This window comes from Procambarus clarkii, chromosome 63 (assembly GCF_040958095.1).
Source record: "Procambarus clarkii isolate CNS0578487 chromosome 63, FALCON_Pclarkii_2.0, whole genome shotgun sequence".
NCBI lineage: Eukaryota > Metazoa > Arthropoda > Malacostraca > Decapoda > Cambaridae > Procambarus > Procambarus clarkii.
Window position 1 is genome coordinate 30,936,763 of NC_091212.1, and position 18,988 is coordinate 30,955,750.

The 18,988-nt window shown below is 47.1% G+C and overlaps 1 protein-coding gene across 4 annotated transcripts in view; it reads right to left on the reverse strand.

The window, feature by feature from the left end:
• The window catches only part of LOC123769434 (putative fatty acyl-CoA reductase CG5065), a 274,956-nt gene that overhangs the window by 179,947 nt on the left and 76,021 nt on the right, over nucleotides 1–18,988 (reverse strand). Inside the window, exon 1 of one of the 4 annotated variants that reach the window (XM_069308831.1) lies at nucleotides 7,539–7,682. The exons of the other annotated variants lie outside the window; for them this stretch is intronic. The gene's annotated coding sequence lies outside the window, so the exon portion shown is untranslated. Of the gene's footprint in view, nucleotides 1–7,538; nucleotides 7,683–18,988 lie in introns of those variants that run through there. 4 annotated transcript variants of the gene reach the window in all.

An 18,988-nucleotide genomic window follows, 5' to 3' on the forward strand; every position in this document is an offset into this window, starting at 1 on the left:
ACCCTAGAATTACGAGACCAGAGGATTAGCACTCTGGACTCGTAATCCTAGGGTCCGGCTTGGACCATAGGATTACTGGCCTAATGGCTAGGCCAGTTATATTTAGGAAGCAATTACCTGAAGCAAATTGAGAAGTGTATTGTTCATGTGTAGAAAATGTATCTTTCAAAGAGGAGAACAAATTGGGAGACTGATGACACTTCCGTCACGGCATCAACGGGACGTGTCTAAACCAATAAGAAAAAGAAGAAATAATGGCGAGCTATAATTGGTGGAGAGTTGAAACATCAACACACAACTATGACGTAATACAAGACCAGCTGGCGCCAGGTGGACTCTTAAAGACGTCACTTGACGTCTACCACTTGTGGGCGACGGGGCGACGCTTAAAGAGCTCTACGGATCTTATCTTGAGATCTTGAGATGATTTCGGGGCTTTAGTGTCCCCGCGGCCCGGTCCTCGACCAGGCCTCAACCCCCAGGAAGCAGCCCGTGACAGCTGACTAACACCCAGGTACCTATTTTACAGCTAGGTAACAGAGGCATAGGGTGAAAGAAACTCTGCCCATTGTTTCAAAACAAAACTTTTCTGTTATGAAAGTAGATTCAAAAAAGCAAAAGGCAACATGAAAATCACATGGAAAGCCATCTCTAACATCCTATGAACTAAACAACACTCATATAACCAGATAAAACTCTCAAAGGATGGTTATACACTTGCGACTGAATTTAATAGCTTCTTTTCATCGATTGGTGCTAACCTTGCCAGAAAAATCCCACAGACTCAGACACATATCAACACATATCTCTCAGGCAGCTATCCAAGCTCTCTTCTCCTCTCACCAGTCAGCCCGACACATGTTGTGTCCATCATTCACTCACTAAAAACCAAAGCTGGGAACATTAGTGAAATACCATGCATGGTATACAAGAGTGTCTCCCATGGCCTTGCGCCACCCGTATCTTTGCTGGTTCAACAAATCTCTAGTGTCATACCTTCCCCGATATTCTTAAAAAAGCACGAGTAATGCATAATGGAGGCAATCAGGCAGACATAAATAATTACAGACCAATATCAAATCTACCTATACTATCAAAAATATTTGAAATAATTATTTACAAACAGTTCTACTCCTACCTCGTAAAATTCGACATATTCGGCCCCTGCCAGTTTGGCATCCACTCCCAAAAGAGTACCAACGATGCAATCATTAGTCTGCTTGATATAATCTACTCAGCCCTTGTCAAAAATGAGTTTCCGATTGGACTCTTCATTGACCTGAGAAAGGCCTTTGATACTGTTAACCATAACTACCTCTTACTTAAACTCCACCATTATGGAATCCGAGGCCTTGCCCTGACCTATACCCGATCCTATCTTAGTGACAGACACTAATATGTAGCCATCAATGATATAACCTCTCCCATTAACCGTAGGGGTGCCACAAGGCAACATCCTAGGACCTCTCCTATTTCTTAGATATATCAACGATCTGTCTAATGTCTCTTAACATTCATAAATCTATATTGTTTGTTGATGATACTACCCTCATCTAGTCATGCCCTAACCCGCACATATTGAATAATGTTGTACATAATGAATTACAAAAAGGTCCACTTATGGATGTCAACCAACAAACTCACACTAAACATAGAAAAGACCTACTACATCTTGTTTGAATCAACAAATGCAACTCAGCTTCAGATAGACAATGTTAACATCAGCAATAAAAATTATGGAAAGTTTCTTGACTTATACTTAGACAAGAGACAAAACTTGAGCACCCACATCCAACACATAACTAAGAGAGTCTTTAAAACAGTTGGTATACTTTCTAAAATCAGATATGATGTACCTAACTCTGCTCTCCTCTCACTATATTATGCACTAATCCATCCCTATCTTACTTATGGTATCTGTGCATAGGGTTTAACCACTGCAAACCACCTCAAGCTCATCATCACCCAGCAAAAATTTGCTATCAAAACAATAACAAAGTCTTCTTTCAGACAACACTCAGCCCCCTTGTTTAACTCCCTCAACATGCTAAACATAAACTCACTCCACACATTCTCTCGTACCATCTACATTTACAAAACCCTGTTCTTAAATGCAAACCCTTTTCTGAAACTTTTCCTGGACAGATGTAATAGGACCCATAATCACCACACTTTTAATATACCTACAAATCTCTCTTAAATTTTCTTACAATGTAACTGTTCACATTTTATAAATTTTGTTAGAATTTGCGTACTTAATATTATCTGTTAGATTAAGGACCTGCCCAAAGCGCTCGGCGTACTAGTGACTTTACGAGAAAGTAAACACAACATGCTATGTACTCTCACAAACCCAATGTACCTTCTTGTATATAAATATATATAAATATAAATAAATATGTCGAAGTAAACGCGAGATAACTTTTTTTGCCACCATTCAGATAATGTAAGAAATTACGAAGAGAAAGTACAAACCCCAGGAAGCCATAGAGCAATGTCTGTGTTACATGTTGAGGCTGGCAGCGCAGGCGCGCGCACACACACGCACACACACACACACACACACACACACACACACACACACACACACACACACACACACACACACACACACACACACACACACACACCAGTATTGCCACAGACATCACCTTCACCCAGCAGTTTATCCAGGGACATGTGACTCAAGGACCAGTGGTATCCAGGGACATGTGACTCAAGGACCAGTGGTATCCAGGGACATGTGACTCAAGGACCAGTGGTATCCAGGGACATGTGACTCAAGGACCAGTGGTATCCAGGGACATGTGACTCAAGGACCAGTGGTATCCAGGGACATGTGACTCAAGGACCAGTGGTATCCAGGGACATGTGACTCAAGGACCAGTGGTATCCAGGGACATGTGACTCAAGGACCAGTGGTATCCAGGGACATGTGACTCAAGGACCAGTGGTATCCAGGGACATGTGACTCAAGGACCAGTGGTATCCAGGGACATGTGACTCAAGGACCAGTGGTATCCAGGGACATGTGACTCAAGGACCAGTTGTATCCAGGGACATGTGACTCAAGGACCAGTTGTATCCAGGGACATGTGACTCAAGGACCAGTGGTATCCAGGGACATGTGACTCAAGGGCCAGTTGCGACAGTAAGGTGCACGTCTCTCTTCCATTAAGTGTGTGCGAGTTAATCGTTTATGATTAATAGGTAACGTAGCCAGAGGCGTTTCCTGTTACGGAGAGAGGAGGAAGGCCTCGGGGGATAGGTCACTGGTGATAGTAAGTCATTTGCTATTCGCAGTAGCTAACCATACGTCCCTCCAACGGTTGCCGATCGTGATATGAATGTCAGGGTAACAATCCCAGTAAGGAAATCCTTTCTGTGAGACGGGGGCTGGCACGACCGGCTTCTCAACACAGACATCCGCTTCAGTTAGTGGAGATGTGATTTAGTGCTAGTTTAAAGTATATTTGGTCCAGCTAAGCTAGTTCTGATATTTCTTGACAGCACTTAATCTATCGACATTATTCTTATTTAGTGTAAACTGTTAGTTAAGTACAACAGCTGTTAAGGAGTCACTTTATTAATGAATATTTGCAGATTGAGACACTTGATGTAACTTAAGTGAAGATATACTGCATATTTTGGGCAGAGTTTTGAAAGTGTCGTGGCTCGGAGTCTTGTATTAAATTAATGACTGTGATGCTCATTATATTACTGACCAATATATGTGCATATAAATATTAATATATATGATCAATAATGGTAGAGGCTACACTTCAGTAAATTATTGCAGACAGAATGTTAAAGTGTGTTCACTTAAACCAGTAGTATTACACTGCTTTACCTTTCACATGATAACCCTTTACTTATATACTTTTAATTTGTATTAAACAAAATTAATTATATACATGATATTTGTGTACATTACCAAGAGTTTTATGTCGTAACTATCTTAGCGCGAAGAGAAACACGGTTTATCTGGGGATATCCTGCAGCTACTGCTACCTGGCCACACAATGTTGTGACTAGCTATCCTCCAGCTACTGCTACCTGGCCACACAATGTTGTGATAGCTATCCTGCAGCTACTGCTACCTGGCCACACAATGTTGTGACTAGCTATCCTGCAGCTACTGCTACCTGCCCACACAATGTTGTGACTAGCTATTCTGCAGCTACTGCTACCTGGCCACACTATGTTGTGACTAACTATCCTGGAGCTACTGCTACCTGGCCACACAATGTTGTGACTAGCTATCCTCCAGCTACTGCTACCTGGCCACACAATGTTGTGACTAGCTATCCTCCAGCTACTGCTACCTGCCCACACAATGTTGTGATAGCTATCCTGCAGCTACTGCTACCTGGCCACACAATGTTGTGATAGCTATCCTGCAGCTACTGCTACCTGGCCACACAATGTTGTGACTAGCTATCCTCCAGCTACTGCTACCTGGCCACACTATGTTGTGATAGCTATCCTGCAGCTACTGCTACCTGCCCACACAATGTTGTGACTAGCTATCCTGCAGCTACTGCTACCTGGCCACACTATGTTGTGATAGCTATCCTGGAGCTACTGCTACCTGGCCACACAATGTTGTGATAGCTATCCTGGAGCTACTGCTACCTGCCCACACAATGTTGTGACTAGCTATCCTGCAGCTACTGCTACCTGGCCACACTATGTTGTGACTAGCTATCCTGCAGCTACTGCTACCTGGCCACACTATGTTGTGATAGCTATCCTGGAGCTACTGCTACCTGCCCACACAATGTTGTGACTAACTATCCTGGAGCTACTGCTACCTGGCCACACTATGTTGTGACTAGCTATCCTGCAGCTACTGCTACCTGGCCACACTATGTTGTGACTAGCTATCCTGCAGCTACTGCTACCTGGCCACACTATGTTGTGACTAGCTATCCTGGAGCTACTGCTACCTGGCCACACAATGTTGTGATAGCCATCCTGCAGCTACTGCTACCTGGCCACACAATGTTGTGATAGCTATCCTGCAGCTACTGCTACCTGGCCACACAATGTTGTGATAGCCATCCTGCAGCTACGGCTACCTGGCCACACAATGTCCTGGCTAGCCATCCTGCAGCTACGGCTACCTGGCCACACAATGTCCTGGCTAGCCATCCTGCAGCTACTGCTACCTGGCCACACAATGTCCTGGCTAGCCATCCTGCAGCTACTGCTACCTGGCCACACAATGTCCTGGCTAGCCATCCTGCAGCTACGGCTACCTGGCCACACAATGTCCTGGCTAGCCATCCTGCAGCTACTGCTACCTGGCCACACAATGTCCTGGCTAGCCATCCTGCAGCTACTGCTACCTGGCCACACAATGTCCTGGCTAGCCATCCTGCAGCTACTGCTACCTGGCCACACAATGTCCTGGCTAGCCATCCTGCAGCTACTGCTACCTGGCCACACAATGTCCTGGCTAGCCATCCTGCAGCTACTGCTACCTGGCCACACAATGTCCTGGCTAGCCATCCTGCAGCTACTGCTACCTGGCCACACAATGTCCTGGCTAGCCATCCTGCAGCTACGGCTACCTGGCCACACAATGTCCTGGCTAGCCATCCTGCAGCTACTGCTACCTGCCCACACAATGTCCTGGCTAGCCATCCTGCAGCTACTGCTACCTGCCCACACAATGTCCTGGCTAGCCATCCTGCAGCTACGGCTACCTGGCCACACAATGTCCTGGCTAGCCATCCTGCAGCTACTGCTACCTGCCCACACAATGTCCTGGCCAGCCATCCTGCAGCTACTGCTACCTGGCCACACAATGTCCTGGCTAGCCATCCTGCAGCTACGGCTACCTGGCCACACAATGTCCTGGCTAGCCATCCTGCAGCTACTGCTACCTGCCCACACAATGTCCTGGCTAGCCATCCTGCAGCTACTGCTACCTGGCCACACAATGTCCTGGCTAGCCATCCTGCAGCTACGGCTACCTGGCCACACAATGTCCTGGCTAGCCATCCTGCAGCTACTGCTACCTGGCCACACAATGTCCTGGCTAGCCATCCTGCAGCTACGGCTACCTGGCCACACAATGTCCTGGCCAGCCATCTAGTAGACAGCGCCTGACCACGCTTCTACTGCTGGTAATCCCACACTCTAAAAGTTAATGTAAAAGAACTCAACCTGTTTTTTTATATAAAAGACGTATTCTGAGTGAACTTGTACTATCAGACTCTAGACTGGGTACAGGGACGTCTGATGATGCTAGACATTGGTTTGTTTTGATGATGAATGGTGTAGTACAGTTCTCCCTCTACGACCTGCCTCATTACCTCATGTCGCAACCCGTTCTCGCAAATTTAATAAGTCAATATTGACTTATTAAATATGTGCATAGGTGACATACTTAACATAATAGTTTCCCTTGAAAAAGCTTCATAGAAAACACCGACCTTACCTAACCTACTTAGTATGTTAAGATAAGCATCTTATTGCTTCGTAATTACAATTATTACCTAACCTATACCTATAATAGGTTAAGTAACAATTGTAATTACGAAGCTATAAGATGCTTATTTTAACATACTAAGTAGGTTAGGTAAGGTCGGTGTTTTATATGAAGCTTTTCAAGGGAAACTATTATGTTTAGTATGTCACCTATGCACGCAACTAATAAGTCAATATTGACTTATTAAATTTGCGAGAACGGGTTGCATGTCTGGCAGTCAAGGTGTAGTTGAGCCGCCGCACGGTATTCTCAGTCTTATATAATTAGCATAATTGTGTTTGCATTCTACTGTGTATCATGGCCGGATAATATTAAGGCACAGTACAGCCTCCAGTCGTGCAGCAGCCCGGTCTCTCGCCTCCTCACAACGGACTTTAAACGATGTACTAAAGCGCGTGAACCTAACCTAACTGACCGACCAACGCATAGAAAACGTGATTGTTCCTGAGCCGCCATGACGTGTAGTACCACGTTATTTGTTCGTTGGGGATTTTGATTGTTGTATGTGATGTGTTACTGGAGAGGACAGGTTGTGTGCAGACCAATGTATGATAAGATAACATGACGTGGCCCCAGACGACGTGGCCCCAGACGACGTGGCCCCAGACGCTGCCAGTCACTTCACTGGACAGAGGTGATGGTCATGTAAGGGCGGGCAGCCCGAGTGTGTTAGTAGAGGCCGCAGATTATGAATCACCCTATAGTAACAACCACACAGAGAAGTAACTTGGCACAAAGGTTGAGAATGCACCGGAGCAACATTGTCTGGTGTCTATGGCAACCCCAGACACAGCTGGCAACCCCAGACACAGCTGGCAACCCCAGACACAGCTGGCAACCCCAGACATAGCTGGCAACACCAGATACAGCTGGCAACCCCAGACACAGCTGGCAACCCGAGACACAGCTGGCAACCCCAGACACAGCTGGCAACCCCAGACACAGCTGGCAACCCCAGACACAGCTGGCAACCCCCGCACCCAGCTCAAAACCACCACACACCACTCACCCAATAACGCTGCAAACTTTACAAACTCACGAGAACTGTAGTGAGGAATAATGGGAAGTCCAGAGTAGGAAAAGTAAGGTGGGTGTGGTAGTGATGTATCCGAGAGTGAACACCCCTCCCTTACACCACTACTGGTCACTGATGACTGGGAGGCGCTAGTTGACCGCTCCAGCACCATGCCGCACCTGCACCCTCAACTGTCCTCTTGCTCATTCTTGGTGCGTGCACACAATGTGTGCACCTGCACCGCCTGCCTCATACACATGACGTAGGCTCAACTGGGCAGGGAGAGGCAACACCTGACAACACCTGGGACTGGACAAAGAAAGGAGAGGTGTGTACGAGTGTGAGTGTGGCATGCTCGCCGCCACCACCAGTGTGCCCTCACAATGACTTCATGAATGCCAACCACTCTCAAAACAATGGCACCAGGATTCATGAATTAAACAACCCCTTCACCACCCTGACACACACACGTGTGTGTGTGTGTGTGTGTACCACATACAGTTGAGAGGCGGGACCAAAGAGCCAGAGCTCAACCCCCGCAAGCACAATTAGGTGAGTACACACACACACAATTTCTTGGCTTGGGCGGACTGCATTTACTTGGATTGTCGGAAAGCCTTTGACACAGTACCGCATAAGAGGCTGGTACATAAGCTGGAGAGACAGGCAGGTGTAGCTGGTAAGGTGCTCCAGTGGATAAGGGAGTACCTAAGCAATAGGAAGCAGAGAGTTACGGTGAGGGGTGAGACCTCAGATTGGCGTGAAGTCACCAGTGGAGTCCGACGGCTCTGAGTAATGTACTCGGTCCTATCTTGTTTCTGATATATGTAAATGATCTCCCGGAGGGTATAGATTCATTTCTCTCAATGTTTGCGGACGATGCCTAAATCATGAGGATTAAGACAGAGGAGGACTGCTTGAGGTTTCAAGAAGACCTAGACAAGCTGAAGGAATTGTCGAACAAATGGTTGTTAGAGTTTAACCCAAGCAAATGTAATGTAATGAAGATAGGTGTAGGGAGCAGGAGGCCAGATACTAGGTATCATCTGGGAGATGAAATTCTTCAAGAGTCAGAGAGAGAGAAAAAGACTTGGGGGTTAATATCACGCCAGACCTGCCCCCTGCAGCCCATATCAAGAGGATAACATCAGCGGCATATGCCAGGCTGGCCAACATAAGAACGGCATTCAGAAACTTGTGTAAGGAATCATTCAGAACTTTGCATACCACATATGTCAGGCCAATCCTGGAGTATGTAGCCGCAGCATGGAGTCCATATCTAGTCAAGGATAAGACCAAACTGGAAAATGTTCAAAGGTTTGCCACCAGACTAGGACCCGAGCTGAGAGGTATGAGCTACGAGGAGAGACTACTGGAATTAAACCTCACTTCGCTGGGAGATAGAAGAGTTAGGGGGGACATGATCAGCACACTCAAGATTCTCAAGGGAATTGATAGGGTTGATAAAGACAGGCTATTTAACACAAGGGGCACACGCACTAGGGGACACAGGTGGAAACTGAGTGCCCAAATGAGTCACATAGATATTAGAAAACACTTTTCTAGCGTCAGAGTGGTTGACAAATGGAATGCATTAGGAACTGATGTGGTGGAGGTTGACTCCATACACAGTTTCAAGTGTAGATATGATGGAGCCCAATAGGCTCAGGAACCTGTACACCTGTTGATTGACAGTTGAGAGGCGGAACCAAAGAGCTCAACCCCCGCAAGCACAATTAGGTGAGTACACACACACACACGATTGCCAGAAAGCCTTTGACACAGTACCACACCAGAGACTAGGGCGAAAGCTGGAGATGCAGGCAGGAGTGAAAGGGAAGGTACTCCATTGGATAAGAGAGTACCTAGTAACAGAAGACAGCGAGTCACTGTGAGGGGTGAGGTCTCAGACTGGCGAGACGTCACCAGTGGGGTCCCGCAGGGTTCAGTCCTTGGACCCATACTGCTTCTTATATATATATATATATATATATATATATATATATATATATATATATATATATATATATATATATATATATATATATATATATATATATATATATAAATGATCTTCCAGATGGCATAGAATCGGTCCTCTCATTGTTTGCTGATGATGCAAAAATTATGAGGAAGATTAAGACGGAGGAAGACAGTATGAGATTACAAGATGACCAAGACAGATTTCCTGAATGGTCCAACAAATGGCTACTAACGTTCAACCCGAGTAAAATATAAGGTAATAAAACTAGGTGGTGGAAACCAGAGGCCAGACACAGGATACAGAATGGGAGATGAAGTCCTTAATGAAACGGACAGAGAGAAGGATCTAGAGTTGATATCACACCAAACCTGTCTCCTGAAGCCCACATCAAAAGAATAACATCTGCGGCGTATGCGAGACTGGCTAACATCAGAACTGCCTTCAGGAACCTGTGTAAGGAATCCTTCGGAACCTTGCATACCACTTATGTAAGACCAATCCTGGAGTATGCGGCCCCAGCATGGAGCCCGTACCTTGTCAAGCATAAGGCAAAGCTTGAAAAAGTTCAGAGATATGCCACTAGACTAGTCCCAGAACTAAGAAGCATGAGTTACGAAGAAAGGCTGCGAGAAATGCATCTCGCGACATTAGAAGACAAAAGAGTAAGGGGAGACATGATCACTACCTACAAAATTCTCAGAGGAATTGAGAGGATAGAAAAAGATAACTGTTTAACATGGGTGGTACGGGGACACAGGTAGAAACTGAGTACCCACATGAGCCACAGGGACGTTAGAAAGAACTTTTTCAGTGTCAGAGTAGTTAACAGACGGAATGCATTAGGTAGTGATGTGGTGGAGGCTGACTCCATACACAGTTTCAAATGTAGATATGATAGAGCCCAGTAGGCTCAGGAACCTGTACACCAGTTGATTGACAGTTGAGAGGCGGGACCAAAGAGCCAGAGCTCAAATCCCCGCAAGCACAATTAGGTGAGTACACACACACACACACGTGCTGGCGACGCCAACGCCAGTAACTGACTAATACATCACACACCTGACTACAGAATTAATGTTTCATAATTAACAAATAGAAATAACTAAAACACAAACACTGCATACAACAAAAGTAAACATAACTTTGTTTCATCACATCGCGACCAATTGGGAGCAAACCAACGTTGCTGCTCCCAGTTACAAAAGGAAGAATCTCTCCAGTTCCAGTCCCGACAGTGATGGCGTTTACCATCCCATGACCAAAGCCAACAGGACGAACCACTCCACTAGGACCTATCGACAAAAGATACGTCTTCCGATAAACTCTCCAACTATCCAGAGAAAATCTCTAATGCCAGTATTCAAGGTGCAGCACGCTGAGGGCAAGTCCTCGTACGCAAAACCCAAAAATCCAGCTAATCCAAGGTTGTGCAGCCAAGACGGCTGACAGAATGGCACTAAACAAAGATTTGAGTGGCAAATGTCTAAGCTGCACCAGGATATGTATGCCTATAGAAGTGGTGTTGGCACAGTGGAATGTATTACAACTCTGTTGACCCACTTGAATGACAGACCAGGAATGTTGATATTCCTGGACTTCAAGAAAGGATTTGAAGTGGCTAGCGCCCCAGCTATTCTCTGCTGCCTCATCGACAGAGGTCAAAGGCAACCTGCTCTCCTGGACCAAAAACTGTCTCATAAACAGAGAAGCAAGAGTAAAACTTTATGGCACAGTCTCTGAGTACAAAAGATATGAAAATGGTACACCGCAAGGAGGTATTCTCAGCCCTCTTCTCTTCAACTGTTTATTGGATAGAATAATGAGGCTGAAACTCCGACAACACTGCAGGCTGCTAAACTACGCGGACGACTTTGTCATCATCATAAAAGGAAAGGATGCGGCGCGCCTTGCACCCAAATGCTTAAACTGCATCAATGGAAGGGCAAAGCAGATTGGTATCAAACTCAACCCCACCAAGACAAAAGCCATGCCCATAAAAATAGCGAAGCCCAACATCCAATTCATAGTACAGGGTCAACCAATTGAATGGATGGACACTTATCAGTATCTAAGAATGATCCTGGACCCGCACTACATTTTAATGTGAGACTTCCGTCATTTACTTGTGAGAGAGAACTGCGGCCCGCACGGCAGTCCTCAGGTCGTGAACCTCCCTCTCTGGAGGAGCCAATCTTCAAGTCCTTCGCACATATTATGTATAGGCAGTCAGATCAGTGATCGACTTTGCAGCACTTGCAATCGAAAGCCTATCACAGCAGTGAAAAAAGCTTGAAGTAGCACAAAATGCTATGTGAACTGCTCTGGGAACCCCTATGTGGACCAGACTTGAAACTCTAACGTTGGAAACGGGTTTGCCCTCTCTTTTCAAGAAAGAATATAAGAACATAAGAATAAATGTAACTGCAGAAGGCCAATTGGCCCATACGAGGCAGCTCCTAATTATAACCACCCAATCAAACTCGCACCAAAAAACTCGCGCATCTCAACAAAGCCTATCTACATCAGAGAGTAGCAGAAGATTCGCCCTCTGCAATATGGTACAATATCTTCAGGCCACCAAGTTAGAAAGGTTAGATATCCAAAAAGGAATCCACAGGGGAAATAGCAGTTCGGTTATATAGACTACGTCTAGGTTACAGATGCAACTGGGAGATTGGTGAACCCAGAGATTGGGAATGCTTCTTCTGCCAAACAATCACAGAAAAGGCACTACTTCACTATCTCCTGGAATGTGAAGCAACGGAGGACCTTAGAAGAGCTTAAAGAGTCCCTGAATCTTGCAGTAACCGCCCTGAAACCACCAACACTGTCACTCCTGTTATAATGAAGTGTCCAGCAGCTGGACACCCTCATACATACTACTGTTAAGCAGTGTCCACCCCCACGATAGCAGCCACATAGTAAGGACTGATGATTTAAATGCGAACATAGCACACAGTATATCCTTTCACGACCAAAGATCATATTCACTCAAAAAATCTACCACTTACGGGCTACTCATGCCCGTGCCACCTCTTGGGTGGCTTAATCTTCACCAATCAATCTATGTACATGTATTGCATCCCATTTCTCTGGCTCCTCTGTGTTTCCAACTTCCACATCTGTTCCCTCGTTCTTCTGTCCCTCCCATGTGTCCGGGGCCCCTCCTTCTGTTGCCCCTCACACGTCCCCTCATGTTGTTGTCACTCACCTCCGTGCTCTCGTTCTGCTCTCCCTCACATGTGTGCCCTCTTGTTCTTGAAGGTGCAAGTTTCAACAATTCCTCCTTGTCTATTGTGAATTCGCCTCTGCTTTGTACACGTGTTTCCTTTCCCCTGCCTCTCTTTCTTCTCTCACTTTACTCATCTTTTCCTATTTCGTCTTTGCCGTCCTCTTCCCACTAAAGGGCTCGTCCCTCCCTACATCTTGTTCCATGTTTACCATTCAGTCCTCTCACCTAACACATTGTCATGCTTACCGAACAAGCCAGTCCATTGTAAATGTAACGTATTAACAATTAAAGCACCGTAATATTAACGTTATCGATACATGGGCCTCGATAAGCTAGATGGGGTGCTTGTGTTCGTACCGTTCAGGATAGAGAAGACAGTCATATTTGTTAGTGTGGCAACCAGAGAGAACAGAATGGTTCGTTGGTGCGTGTCGACCACGGTCTTAGCATACAGTAGTAGCCGGGTAATTAGGCTCACCTGCACAGCCTCTTACGCATTATACGTCCTTGGTACATGCCTGTACACATGCGTACGCTCACACATACTTGAGCCAAGGCCAGAGGGTTAACGAACGCTCCTGAAGGCACACAACCAGCCTGCCAGAGGCCTCAATGAGACACTTCCTGAACAAGTGTGTTAACGGCTCATCGAGGAGAAAGTGCGGTAAACCACCCATGATAGACTTGATGGTCGCTCTGAATAAATGGGACATAGGCCAGCTTGCAAGCCATGTACCAGTGTGACCTAGTACTGACCTTCACGTGGCTGGTAGAGATGGAGAGGGACGTGGCACAGGATGTACAGAGATGGAAGCTGGCCTACAGGTCGAGAACTACACGGACCTGAGGACACTTCCTTCAGGAACACATGAGATACCGTTCCACCGCAAGACCCCGGAGTGCTGCGAAGTAGCCCAGACATTCATCTCTGCCACTGCTATAAAACGGATAGCAACGAAAATCTCACTCGAAAGAAGAAAGAAAACCCGACTGGAGCGCGTGCAGAAGGGTGGCAAACATTTACCTTGGCGCGAGGTAAATGTGGAGACCGAGGAGGCCAAAACTGTCAGTAGTTTGAAGGTGTTGTGTGGATTACTGCCAAGACGGGAACCACCAGCGAAGCCCTTGTTATGTCCCTATACTTAGGTAATTACACTCACCAATGAGCAAGCCAATCAGACGTGCTACAATTATATTTAATAACACCCACCCTCGGAGGACATGACGATATTAGTTCCAGACCCCCGAGCTGCTCTCACCGCTCCATCATTATGGAGTGTTGTCCGGCAACACAATGGTGGCCAGTGGTGGACCTCACGCTATCACACGCAACACAATGGTGGCCAGTGGTGGACCTAACGCTATCACGCAACACAATGGTGGCCAGTGGTGGACCTAACGCTATCACGCAACACAATGGTGGCCAGTGGCGGACCTCACGCTATCACACGCAACACGAGCCTCACGCTATCACACACAACACAAGCCTCACGCTATCACACACAACACAAGCCTCATGCTATCACACGCAACACAAGCCTCACGCTATCACACGCAACACAAACCTCACGCTATCACACACAACACAAGCCTCACGCTATCACACACAACACAAGCCTCACGCTATCACACGCAACACAAGCCTCACGCTATCACACACAACACAAGCCTCACGCTATCACACGCAACACAAGCCTCACGCTATCACACACAACACAAGCCTCACGCTATCACACGCAACATAAGCCTCACGCTATCACACGCAACACAAGCCTCACGTTATCACACGCAACACAAGCCTCACGCTATCACACGCAACACAAGCCTCACGCTATCACACGCAACACAAACCTCACGTTATCACACGCAACACAAGCCTCACGCTATCACACGCAACACAAGCCTCACGCTATCACTCACAACACAAGCCTCACGCTATCACACGCAACACAAGCCTCACGCTATCACACACAACACAAGCCTCACGCTATCACACACAACACAAGCCTCACGCTATCACACGCAACACAAGCCTCACGCTATCACACGCAACACAAACCTCACGCTATCACACACAACGCAAGCCTCACGCTATCACACGCAACACAAGCCTCACGCTATCACACGCAACACAAGCCTCACGCTATCACACGCAACACAAACCTCACGTTATCACACGCAACACAAGCCTCACGCTATCACACGCAACACAAGCCTCACGCTATCACACACAACACAAGCCTCACGCTATCACACGCAACACAAGCCTCACGCTATCACACGCAACACAAGCCTCACGCTATCACACGCAACACAAACCTCACGTTATCACACGCAACACAAGCCTCACGCTATCACACGCAACACAAGCCTCACGCTATCACACACAACACAAGCCTCACGCTATCACACGCAACACAAGCCTCACGCTATCACACACAACACAAGCCTCACGCTATCACACGCAACATAAGCCTCACGCTATCACACGCAACACAAGCCTCACGCTATCACACGCAACTCAAGCCTCGGGCTATCACACGCAACACAAGCCTCGGGCTATCACACGCAACACAAGCCTCACGCTATCACACGCAACACAAGCCTCACGCTATCACACGCAACACAAGCCTCACGCTATCACACGCAACACAAGCCTCACGCTAACATATACAACACAAGCCACAGGCTATCACACACAACACAAGCCTCACGCTATCACACGCAACACAAGCCTTACACTATCACACATAACACAAGCCTACGCTATCACACGCAACACAAGCCTCACGCTATCACACGCAACACAAACCTCACGTTATCACACGCAACACAAGCCTCACGCTATCACACGCAACACGAGCCTCACGCTATCACACACAACACAAGCCTCACGCTATCACACACAACACAAGCCTCATGCTATCACACGCAACACAAGCCTCACGCTATCACACGCAACACAAACCTCACGCTATCACACACAACACAAGCCTCACGCTATCACACACAACACAAGCCTCACGCTATCACACGCAACACAAGCCTCACGCTATCACACACAACACAAGCCTCACGCTATCACACGCAACACAAGCCTCACGCTATCACACACAACACAAGCCTCACGCTATCACACGCAACATAAGCCTCACGCTATCACACGCAACACAAGCCTCACGTTATCACACGCAACACAAGCCTCACGCTATCACACGCAACACAAGCCTCACGCTATCACACGCAACACAAACCTCACGTTATCACACGCAACACAAGCCTCACGCTATCACACGCAACACAAGCCTCACGCTATCACACACAACACAAGCCTCACGCTATCACACGCAACACAAGCCTCACGCTATCACACACAACACAAGCCTCACGCTATCACACACAACACAAGCCTCACGCTATCACACGCAACACAAGCCTCACGCTATCACACGCAACACAAACCTCACGCTATCACACACAACACAAGCCTCACGCTATCACACGCAACACAAGCCTCACGCTATCACACGCAACACAAGCCTCACGCTATCACACGCAACACAAACCTCACGTTATCACACGCAACACAAGCCTCACGCTATCACACGCAACACAAGCCTCACGCTATCACACACAACACAAGCCTCACGCTATCACACGCAACACAAGCCTCACGCTATCACACACAACACAAGCCTCACGCTATCACACGCAACATAAGCCTCACGCTATCACACGCAACACAAACCTCACGTTATCACACGCAACACAAGCCTCGGGCAACACAAGCCTCAGGCTATCACATGCAACACAGACCTCAGGCTATCACACGCAACACAAGCCTCAGGCTATCACATGCAACACAAATTTCACGCTATCACAAGTCTCAGGATATCATACACAACACAAGCCTCAGATACCTGGTTGATGGGGTTCTGGGAGTTCTTTTACTCCCCAAGCCCGGCCCGAGGCCAGACTTGACTTGTGAGAGTTTGGTCCACCAGGCTGTTGCTTGGAGCGGCCCGCAGACCCACATACCCACCACAGCCCGGTTGGTCCAGCACTCCTTGACGGAAACAGTCCCGTTTCCTCTTGAAGATGTCCACGGTTGATCCTGTAATATTTCTTACGCTCGCTGGTAGGACGTTGAACAACCGATTGATTGATTGATGAAGATTAAGCCACTCAAAAGGTGGCACGGGCATGAATAGCCCGTAAGTGGTGGCCCTTTTGAGCCATTACCAGTATCAAGAGCTGATACTGGAGATCTGTGAAGGTGCGACTGCACCCTGCATGACGGGAGATGTCTCCCGTGTTGAACAACCGCGGACCTCTGATGTTTATACAGTGTTCTCTGATTGTGCCTATGGCACCTCTGCTCTTCACTGGTTCTATTCTGCATTTTCCTCCAAGTCGTTCACTCCAGAACGTTGTTATTTTACTGTGCAGATTTGGGACCTGACCCTCCAGTATTTTCCATGTGTATATTATTTGTATTATTAGTGTATTAGATGCATAGCACCACAAAATAAACCAGTTAAGATAGATGAGCGGAGTGATGAGGCCCTTTAAAGATGATTGATTGATGAAGATTAAGCCACCCAAGAGGTGGCACGGGCATGAATATCCCCTTAATGGAGTTGCTTAAGTACTTACTTCTCACGCTTCAACCCCCCTCCCCTTCCCCCCCCCCCCCCCCCCCCCGTTACCGCTCTATAAACGCACGCTCTCGACTCTGTCCCCTAACGGGAGACATCTCCCGTCACGCAGGGTGCAGTCCCACCTCCACAGATCTCCAGTATCAGCTCATGATACTGGTAATGGCTCAAAAGGGCCACCACTTACGGACTATTCATGCCCGTGCCACCTTTTAAATGGCTTAATCTTTATCAATCATCAATGGGTCCCCTACACTCCCACTCAAGCTTTCTATTGTCTGTAGGATTAAGCCATTATGGAGGCAGCCTCCCCACGCACGTCATCAGTTGGTGAACTGAGGTACTGCTAGACGCCGCCGCACACGCTAAATGGTACACACGGACACGCACACGCTAAATGGTACACACGGACACGCACACGCTACACACCGGACACCATAAAGATCATTGGTACTATTGCGAACGTGTCAAAGAACTCAACCATAGACTCAACAGAACAAGAAAGCTATACAAAAAGCAGCCAAGTGACCGCAACAGGATCTTACTTTGTGAGGTCAAGGAACATGTGCATCGAGAGACCAGACAAATAAAAGAACAAAAGTGGCTGGAATGGTGTTCACACCTGAATGAACACACCTCTCTCGGTGAGATGTGGCAGCAAATTCACCGAGCCAAAGGGAATAAAACACCTAAAGCTCCACACCCCAAAGATCCTCAACAGGAAGCCGAAGTACTGGCAACCAGGTTTGCAGAGAGAGCAGCCAGCAATCAACTTCCACCAGATGTATTAGCAGTACAGACCGGACTAGAGGAAGAAAGGTGGCACAGAATCCTTACAGCATGTGAAGAAGTCTCTGACACTAATGCCCCCTTCACACTGGATGAGCTCAATCGGGCTAAGAAAAACTCCAAGGATACATCCCCTGGAGCCGACAAAATAACCTATAAAAATGATTAGAAACCTCGGCCTAGAGGGAGACGCTGCATACCTAAGGTTAATTAATTTAGCCTAGACTTCTCAAACTAGACCTTCTGCTTGGAATAGAGCAGACATAGTGCCGATCCCAAAACCCAAAGATCCAGCTAATCCCAGGCCCATCTCTCTCCAAAGCTGTGCAGCCAAGACGGCTGACAGAATGGCACTCAACAGACTGGAGTGGAAAATGACTAAACTGCACCATGATATGTATGCCTATAGAAGAGGGGTTGACACAGTGGAATGTATTACAACTCTGTTAGCCCACTTAAATGACAGACCAGGAATGCTGATATTCCTGGACCTCGAAAAAGCCTTTGAACTGGCTAGCGCCCCAGATATTCTCTGCTGCCTCATTGACAAAGAGGTCAGAGGCAACCTGCTCTCCTGGACCAAAAACTGTCTCATAAACAGGGAAGCAAGAGTAAAACTTCATGGCACAGTCTCTGAGTGCAAAAGACATGAAAATGGTACACCGCAAGGGGGTATTCTCAGCCCTCTTCTCTTCAACTGTTTAATGGAAAGAATAATGAGGTTGAAACTCCCACATCACTGCAGGCTGCTAAACTACGCGGACGACTCTGTCATCATCATAAAAGGAAGGGATGCGGCGCGCCTTGCACC